This window comes from Manis pentadactyla, chromosome 9, assembly GCF_030020395.1.
Source record: "Manis pentadactyla isolate mManPen7 chromosome 9, mManPen7.hap1, whole genome shotgun sequence".
NCBI classification, from domain to species: Eukaryota; Metazoa; Chordata; class Mammalia; order Pholidota; family Manidae; genus Manis; species Manis pentadactyla.
In genome coordinates, this window is record NC_080027.1 from 105,091,570 (window position 1) to 105,099,058 (window position 7,489).

Here is a 7,489-nt window from a genome sequence, read left to right on the forward strand (position 1 = left end):
AAAGTAAGACTGAGAGAAGTGATTAGGCCAAACTCACAAACAGGGAATAACAGAGCAAGGTCTTGAACCAAGATCTTATCATTTCAGTCTTGGTGGATGGTTATACTACCAAGAAAGATCCTGCAATATGTTTCCATCTGGAAGGATTTGTGGTTGAACCCAGTGAGGAGGCAGCATACCTCCAGAGATGGAGCTATGAGGCCAGAAAATAAGCATTTGCCACCAGAGGGTGCTCTTACCCAAGAGACAGTTGGCAGCGAAGCATTCGGCTAATGGGTTTTTCTGGGGCTCTTTCTTTAGGAAGGCAGTACAGGAACCTGCTGGGAGTAACGCAAGAGCTACAAAGCATGGAGTGATGACCTGGAGGCTTCCTTGTCTTGTGTCAGAGAGGCACGATTTATAGAAAGATGCTTAATTCTCTCTGAAATAATCCCAGGGTATGCCTGAGTAGAAGCGAGGGGCAGACAGTTCAGAAATGCAGTTATCTGGGGATATTTGAAGATAAGGAGTACTTCTTGCTATTCTGATGCAGGATTTCTCCCCAGGATCCTAGGTTTCTCCCCAGGGATGATTCTTAGTTAATTCATAGGTGCTCATTGTCAATCCACTCAAGGGTCATACTGATTAAGAACTCTGATTTGGCCTTAACAGGACAACTTTTCTTTCCAGTTAGGAGGCAGTAATCTCAGCCTTTCCTTTCTCTCATTCACAATCACTTTCTCTTTCACTTCTTTCCCTCCTGGTTTTTTCATTCCTGGCTTCCCTACTCATCCAAGCTACTTTAGTTAAAAATAGGAACTCATTCACCTTCCAGTAGTTGATACTCTCTTTGAATGCTACCTCCTAGGCGTACATGCATTGCAACAGAAATAAAGATTTTACAATAAGTAATTGAAATTTTAAAGATACATGGATCGTATCCAGTGAGTCTGGGTGGGGGAGATATTTTCTGGCTAGTGGGGAGGACAGGAGTTTCTCTCTGGAGTTTTAGGAAGCCATTTTCTCATGAGGAGTTCTGTATTGGCCTACACTTTATAGCTTTCCCTGGAATCTCTTAGTGTTGTTATTTGTTGTTCCAAAGGGAACCATGAAAATTGTATAATAATATGATCTGATAATTCGAAAAACACCTCCCTTCCTCTTTATTTTCCCCTTCCCTTTTCAATAACTACCCTCTCTCAACCCCCAGCAGGGTAGCAGGAGTATTCCAGGGCCTGAATAATTGAGATGGTGCTCTCTTCCATGGCTGCTTCTGTTCTTCTAGGCATGGCCTCTGGGTTTGACTCCATCCAGTGAAAGTTCACTTTCTTGGTGCCCTGTCAGGACTCTGGTCAGGCAGTGGGGCTGGGGGACAACAGAGTCATTACATTTGTCCTTTTCAGTCATTCTTTTAAAATTCTATAGCTTTACCCTTGATGGAAATTTGGCCTGTTCATACTCTCAGGAAAAAGAGGCATTGTCCATAAGAAACAAGAGGACTATGACAGTCTCCCAGTGGATGGTAGGTCTAAGATTTATTCCTGTTTAGTAACAGTTGAGAGACATAGCTCATCCTGTATCTTTATTGGGTTCCTCCATCTTTTTCTTGTAACTGATGCTTTCCTTTAGGACTTGGGGCCACGGTGTCAATGCCGTGGAATCAGCTACTTATCCAACCATGGGTTTTAGGCAGTTTCTGGTTTATGGTTGAGTTCTGGTGATTTGAGTTGGGAGTGGAATAGTGCACAATATTGAAGGCACTTGATCAGATTCTGTCTTCGGCAGTTAATCTTATCCTCAATATTTCGAACAGTGGTTTCAATAGCAAATTCCAAAGAAAAGATGTGATGAAAGAAAATGCACACTTACCATGCATTTCTCCTTATAACTTATCATTCCATCTTTGTAGTTTCAGCTGTTTAATCCTGTAATATTTTTCAGTCTTCAGGAACCAACTAAATGCAGCTATCCAGGAAAAACTCATAGCTCAGCCCTTAACAGGCACTGCCTTAGTTTTTAATTAAAAATTTAGCAAGTATTAGAGTCATAGAAGATTTTCCCTCAGAGAATCTTCAGGTATTATTTGCTTTACAAAGGGAGTGAGTAAAAGGAAACTGAGGCCAGAGAAAGGTAAGAAAATCATCTAAGGTTACACATCTGGAAAAAAGCAGAACCAGGGGTACAATTCAGTTTTTCAATTTCTAGGCTGATACCTCTTTACCCTCTGTTACCCTGTGAATGAGGCAGTGCTGGAGGTGAAGGTAAGAGGAAGAAAGAGATGCCAGGAGTGAGGAAATAAACTCTGTAGAAGAAGTGGTTAGTTACTCAACATTTTTTCAAAAAACATGTATTGAACATATTGAACACTACTGTTCTAAGCACTGAGGTAGGGATTGCAGACATTAAAGAAAAATAAGACACAGTCACTGTTCTTCTGAGTTCAGTCACTGTTCTCATAATGGGATGAGATGAGTGCAGCGTAGAGGTAGGATGGTCTGTTGTCAGGTTTCTTTTGGTTGCAAGTGACAGAAAACATTGCTCAAACCTGCTTGAATTAAGGAGAGAAGTCACTGATTAACATTACTAGGAGATTCAGGAGGTATTTCTGGTTTCAGACACAACTACATTCAGGGTCTCGAAAACTCTTTCAGGACAATGTCTTCCAGCTCTTTGTGTTGACATCATTCTCAGGCAAATGCTCCTCAAATGTCTCTAACAATGGATCAGGCATTAATTTTGCTTTATGTGGTCTTGCATATTATTTACTTAGTAACCCTAAAGGAAACATGGTGCTTTTCTGTTGAGGCAATCTCATCATGCTGACTTGTCCACTCTAAAGCAACCAGGGAAAATGGAATCAGCTATTGGCCAGGTCTTGGTCAAATGCTTGCTCTGGAGTTGCAGAAATGAGATTAGCCACACTCAACAATTTGGATTTATTGTGGAGGAAGATTCTTTGGGGACATGTGAAAATAACATAGACTTTAACACCAGCTGGAGAAAGGTGGAAGGGAGGAATAAGGGGTGTTCTGTTTCAAAACCTGATTGGGTGTACTACAATACAATTCTGATGCTAAACACTTGGAATTAGCGAGAAACTGTAAGTTAAAGGGTCAGTCTGCCACAAGACTACCCTTTCTTAAGATGCTAGCTGCCTTTTGGAGGTTCCTAGGTCATCTACTCTTCTGACTGACTGGCTAGAAATTTTGGGGTTTCCACAACCCGCTCAGCCTTGTTAATTTGTTAGAATAACTTACGGAGCTCATGGAAGTATGTACTTATGATTACAGTTTTGTTATAAAGGGTACTCATTAGATGAGTTCGGGAAGGGAGCACAGAGCCTCCACACCCTATTCTGGTGAAGTCAGGGTGCATCACTCTCCCAGGACCTCAATGTGTTCACCAAGGAAATCCCATGAGCTTGAGTGTCCAGAGTTTTTATTGGGTTTCATTGCATAGGCATGATGGATTAAATCATTGGACACATGATTGAACTCAATTTCCAGTCTGCTCCCCTCTCTGGAGGTCTGGCAACTGAAGGTGACAACCCTATTCTGGTCCTGCCCTCATCCTAAAGCTATCTAGGGGCTTACTATGAGTTACAGCACTAAGAGAACAAAGACACTTCTATTACTGGATTTTTTAAGGGTTTTTGAAACTCTGTGCCAGAGTACAAAGATCAGACAAATTCTTCATCTACAGAAATGAAGGGAGGCTTTTGAGGGAGGGAGGTGATATTTGAGTTGAGCCTTCATATGGGCAAAAATACATCTGTGTGAAATCACCAAGGCATGAAAAAGAAGGGTAGTTTTAAGGGACTGTAAGTACAGTGAGTGAGGCAAAAGAGAGGGCTATAAAGATGGACATCTAGCAGTGCTTTGTAGGTCTGCTTTTATCTTGTGCAAACTGTGGGGAGCCACTGAGGATTTGAATTTTAGTATTACATCTCTAGCATAGATATGGAGGGTGGAGTGAAGGGAAGCAAAATGGGATGAGATGAGTGCAGTAAATAAGGCAAGAATTTCATTTTCCAAAGGTACCTATTTCACTATTTTCCTAGGATAGACTCTTAACCTTTATATTAGTATTATAGGGTTGCAGTAACAAAGTGCCACAAACTGGGTGTCTTAATATGACTGAAATTTTTTGGATGCCAAAATTCCAAAATCAAGGTGTTAGAGATGTTCTGTCTGAAGGAGTCTGTTCCACACCTTTCACTTAATTTCTGGTGGTTTCCAGTAATTCTTGGCACTCTTCCATTTGCAGATGCATCACTCTCATCTCTGTGTTTGTCATCGCATGCTGTTCTTGTGTGTCTCTGTGTCCAAATTTCATCTTCTTATAAGGACACCAGTCATTAAATTAGGGCCCGCCCTATTTCAATATGATCTCATTTTAACTTGATTATATCTGAAAAAAACCTTATTTCCCAATAAGATCAAATTCACAGGTACCAAGGGTTTAGACTTAAACATGTCTTTTTTGGGGGGACACAATTCAACATGCCCCAACATGGCATAACATACCCCAAGACTTCTCAGACATACAAAAGAAAGTGATGAGTCATCTGTATAGCCTCACAGTGTCATAACTCTCCTCAGCCTCATTCACACAATGCTCATGTGTTCTGGCAGCACTTTTGGGTGGAGTATCTTTTCCTTTATTGGCTGATCTGAGCCAAGTTGGGTGAATGGTGTTGTTCTTGCTACTATCCTGGAGAAGAAGACTCTGCTCCTTCCTTGGGTATATACCCTTGCCCTGCACAACCTGTAATTCTCATAGGATAATCCTAAGCCCAGTGATTGCTCTTCTCTCACTGCAAGAGAGATGGTGATATGAAATCACCACGGGATGACTTTACTATCTGTCCTCTTACCCTCTCTTATCCCCTTCAACCAACACATTAAATGGATCATCTCAATCTAATGTCTTCTTTGCTGTCTTTAAGTTGTAACCCCTTGTAATCACAATATTTTACTGATCATGTCTCATTTATCCTAAACATGTAGCCATGTATTGGGAGTTTTGACATATTTTTCAATATTGGTTGAACCAAGGTGTAAGCTATATCCCGGGAATCACTTAGACACCTCCAGGGAGTCAGTTTGTTTAACTTTGTTAAATGGCACCCCATTGTCTCAAAGATACCAGATGCACCACTGGGAGAAGCTAAGCTTTTGAGGTCATGGACATGGAGTATTTCACCAGGTGGACCCAGTTCCTTGTTTCTCTGGATCCCGTGGTCTAGGATCAGATATGAGTGGCATCTCTGTATTCCTTTTTCATGATTTTTTCTTCTGTTGAACCTGGATGACTGTGAATTAAAGCAAAGGATTTAAAATTTTTAACTCATTTTTAGAGTTGGGAGAAATGATGTTTATGTAGGTAAAGTGAATTTCCCTTGCTAACTTCATAGAATGGCTAACTTGTCCTGGTTTGCTTTGGACTTTCCTGGTTATAAAACTAAAAGTCTCACACCTTGGGAACCCCTTTAGTCACTCTACTCCTTAAAGAAGACCACAAAATCCTCAATGGCAGAGACTGTATTGCATATCTTCCATATCTACCATTTTGCCACTTCTTCTCCCCTATCACATTATTCAGGACACATTTTAGCAAGTATCTGAATTCCAAAGGAATATCATCTAAGAAAGTAGACCTAAAAGAAACAAAGAAAGATCACACAATTTCCACTATTTGACTTTGCTCTATTAATTTCCTGAATACTGAAGTGACTGAGAAGGTTAGGAGAGGGGAAGCAATAGAAATGGAAGATGCAAACTCAGAATGCCATTTATGGTCTAGGAAGAGTTTTCGGTTGAGTTACTGGCTTTCCTCCAAGGGTCAAACAACTCCAAATTTCCAGAGGAAGCCCCTGGAAAGGAACTTCTTCAGGAGAAATCACTATGTAAATTTCCCCAAACAGATCAAAGCAAGTATCCATCCAGTGATGTCCTGTTCCATCTCCCTTCACCCCTGGAGATCATCCCCCTGTTGTGATTTACGGACTGTGATCAACCAAATACTTGTCACAATTTCATAGCTAAAGTATATTCACATGCTTGTTGTTATGGCAACCATTAATAATATTAATAAAACTCTGTCTGGTTGAACCAGATGAATGGGACTTGTAAACACAGACAAGAATAGCCATATCAGATGTCAACACAAAACAACAGAAGCACAGTGATCTGTACGCTAGTCTTCCACCCGCCCACCCCCCTCAGCAGTCACATTTGTCTTATGCCTGAAATACCCATTGACTTCTGTGTCGGGGCTACGTAAGTGGGTACACAGCGGGAAGGGGCCCTCTTTGACCTCTAAAATGAGGAAAAGAGAAATAGTTTACCATGAGTTGAGTATCCCATGAATTTAGGGGTCCTGTGTGTGATTATTTGTACATTGTATACCAGTTTTGGTCATCATAAAAGACATTGTCTACAAAGTTTGTTCTTATTGAGTACTCACTTTACCCATATTAGTGACTTAAACCGTGGTTGATTTTAGCTGGAGGGTCAATTGACAATAGCCTGGTGATTAGGACATTTACACAGATTGTTTTATAGAATAGAATACTCAAGCCTACTTTATAGGCTGTTGTGATAATCTGATGAGATAATTTAAGCAAACTCTTAGCATAGTGATATTAAGTGTTTCACAAATGAAATTTCATGTGAGGTTATCTAACACAGAGACCATGAACTTTGAAGTTAGTTCCATTTCCAGCCTCTTCATTTTCTGGCTGTGCATCATTGGGCAAATTTTGTAAATCTCTCTCAGTCTTAGATGAGTTTCCTCATCTACTGAATGGAGAGTTTAACAATTCTCACATTATAGGTTTGTTGTGAGAATTAAGTGATGTTATGTACCTTCATAGAGGTGCTTACTTCGGTTTTCTGAATTGACAAAGACTTAACAGTAGCAATTGTTGATACTAAGAGTAATGGTGGTATTATCACTGTGACTTGCCTAGTGATTTGACAGAACAGGGTTGCAGCAAAGACTTGGAGAGAAAAAAATTATGGTAGTTGTCAGGGAAGATGGGGTGCAAATATGCAGCTAATTATTGTAGTTTTTGTCTGACAACTTTGGTATGTACTGGTGTTACAAAGCCAAGGAATCTCCAGTGGATTCCCAGTTTACCTTGGTGACAGATTAGAAGCATGCCTTTTTGAACTTTTAATTTCTAATTATTAAATTTCACTTTCAAAACCCTAGGTATAAATTAGTGCTGTAAATCATCAGATTATATCCTCTAATGTTTCCAGACTCAAAAAGCCCATTGCTGATCTCTTTCTAGGTTTTCTTCTCCTACCTCTTTGTACTGTCATTCCTTACCTTTTCTATTTCCCTTCTTATCTTTTTACTCTCTGGGACCAGCAATCTAGTAATATGTACCCTTTAGTAGTCAGAAAATGTACTACAAGGGAAAGGAATGAGAAGATCTGGCACCATGCAACTGTGATGTTCCTGGTCTCAGAGAGTGATCTTAAATCCTTGATAATCTCCC